Source organism: Ursus arctos, unplaced genomic scaffold (genome assembly GCF_023065955.2).
Source record: "Ursus arctos isolate Adak ecotype North America unplaced genomic scaffold, UrsArc2.0 scaffold_37, whole genome shotgun sequence".
In the NCBI taxonomy this organism is placed as follows: Eukaryota; Metazoa; Chordata; class Mammalia; order Carnivora; family Ursidae; genus Ursus; species Ursus arctos.
In genome coordinates this window covers 24,796,467-24,798,822 of record NW_026623053.1, presented here as the reverse complement: position 1 = coordinate 24,798,822, position 2,356 = coordinate 24,796,467, and the positions used below count along the sequence as shown (strand labels likewise).

General features: G+C 36.7%; 1 pseudogene; it reads left to right on the top strand.

Moving 5' to 3' along the window:
- The first annotated feature begins 866 nt into the window (after positions 1 to 866).
- LOC113266045 (10 kDa heat shock protein, mitochondrial-like) lies at positions 867 to 1,172 on the top strand (annotated as a pseudogene).
- Positions 1,173 to 2,356: the final 1,184 nt, after the last annotated feature.

Here is a 2,356-nt window from a genome sequence, read left to right as displayed (position 1 = left end):
AAGTTTATTGAATACACCGCAAGGGAGCAGTGAGCAGGAAAGACTGCCAGCAAGTAGTGTGGGCCAGGGTAGTTGTAGTTAAGGGAGAAGGTGAGGAGGTATGAGAACTATGAAATTTTCCTTTTTTGGTACCTATGTCTGGGTGTATTACTTACACCCATTGGTCAGTTAGGGCTTATGGATATTTTGAGAGGGTCACCTAATGGGCTGGTTTGTATTCAGCCAGGGGGCCACTGTGGGCCCCTCTACTTTACTCAGGTCTCCTTTGTTCACGTTGATTGCATAAAAGTGGCATCCACATATAAGGCCATGAACAATCAGATTACCACTTACTCTAGCTTCATCTTCATTTCCTCCTTGCTCGTTTTTATGTGATTTTTGCATTTGTATTGCTTATATGTGCTGCTGTAGAAGGAAGATGTCCTGTTTCTAATTTAGGAGATTCATCAAAATATTACATAGGAATTCTTTTTCACATATCATATTTTTTCAAAATATCAAAACATTAAAAACTTCATCTTTCACGTTCCCTCCGTGTGGTTAAGGAATTAGAAGAAACCAACAGCAAAGTTCCCATTCTTTAAGATTAAGCTCTCATTCAATTTGAATACACCTTCAAGTAATTTCTTAAACAGCTAGTATATTTTTGTGTTCTTGCATTTCTGAGAATGTCTGTTGCGTTCACATGAAAGACAAATTTTCTGGGTAAAATAATTTTAGGACAAAATTATATATGTGTCCCATTATATTCTAGTAGAGAGGATGTGTGAGCTTTTCCCATGTTCACCTGACCCAAGGGCCGGACTACGGGTCTCCTTACAGCAACGGCAGCTTCAGAGCAGCTGGGAACTGTGTCAGCCAAAGTCATGGCAGGACAGGCATTTAGAAAGTTTCTTCTCCTCTTTGAGTTTTAGTTGAAAGGAGTGCAGCTGAAACTGTAACCAAGGGAGCATTATGCTTCCAGAAAAGTCTCAAGGAAAAGTATTACAAGCAACAGTAAAAGCTGTTGGATCAGGCCTTAAGGAAAAGGTGGAGAGATTCAACTAGTTAGTAGTGTGAAACTTGGCGATAAAGTTCTTCTCTCAGAATACGGAGGCACCAAAGTCGTTCTAGATGACACGGATCATTTTTGATTTAGAGATGGCGACATCCTAGGAAAGTATGTAGACTGAAATAAATCATGAATGAAATGGCATAAAGTGAATCTCCCCATTCCAAGAGGTTGTGAAATCTTTCATGCAAACAATTTTCATGTCTCTTTTTTATAATAAATTAATGGTATCCAAACTAAAATAAAAATAAAAAATAAAAATAAAGAGAGGATGTGTGAGACCAATCTAACTTCTTCCCTCAGTAATTTTTTCCCCACTCTAAAACCAGTCGATTTTATTCTCTACCCTTATAATCCAAATATTTGTCAGAAATATCTAATTCGTGGCTCTCTTTTCATTGGTTTTTGCTAGAGCAAGGTAAACTTCTCAATCTTGACAGTCAGATCTTTTTTCAGCCTGTGACTACTTTCTTCAATATTGGGTATTATCATTTCCTCTGTTCAATTTTATTGTTCTCAAGTACACAGTTATTTTTAAAAATGAATCAAGAAGCTTTTCCCTCTATATTGATCATATTGTCATTGTGTTTTCTCTTCAACCTTTTCTTACTGCATCTAAGAGTGTCTCTCAAGTTTCATCTTTGCAACTCTGATGTTTCATAGTAACAATTCTCTCTTTAGGGTCATCATTGTGGATTTTCACTTTGCTGCTACACTTTTATTTTTTAATCCTTTCTTGGGTTAGTCACTTCTCGATTTAATCTCATTATATTTTTATTTCTGAATTTACTCTTCTCATGACTTTTTCCTATTTCACAGCTGGAATGGCTTGTATACAGAGGATAATAAGTGTATTTTCTGAGGTTTTCTTCAAGTTTCTTCAAAAAATATTGAAATTATGCCTTCCTTTTCCATAAACATGATTTTCCCTTTATCTGGTTCAGCAGTATGGTATTGCAGCTATAAATTGTGTGTGTCTATGTATCTGCAGACACGTACAAACACACACACACATATATATCCTCCTTCTACTCTTGCTCCTTTTCTTTCTCTCCTTCCCCTCTTAACTTATTCTCAAGGGAGTTAGATCTATTGATATTCTGTGTTTAAGCACAAGTGGGGTGTATAGTTAGTCTTTGTCCTATTAAGCTGTCAGTTTGGGTGCTGACCAGCTTTCAGTTCAATACTTGCTTTTTGCTATTCATCTGGTTCTCTTCTGCTGAATTTATAAGTAACTTATCCTATCGCACCTAAATACTTCGAGCTGAGTACGTGAAAACATACAATGTCTAGGATGCTTTGCTC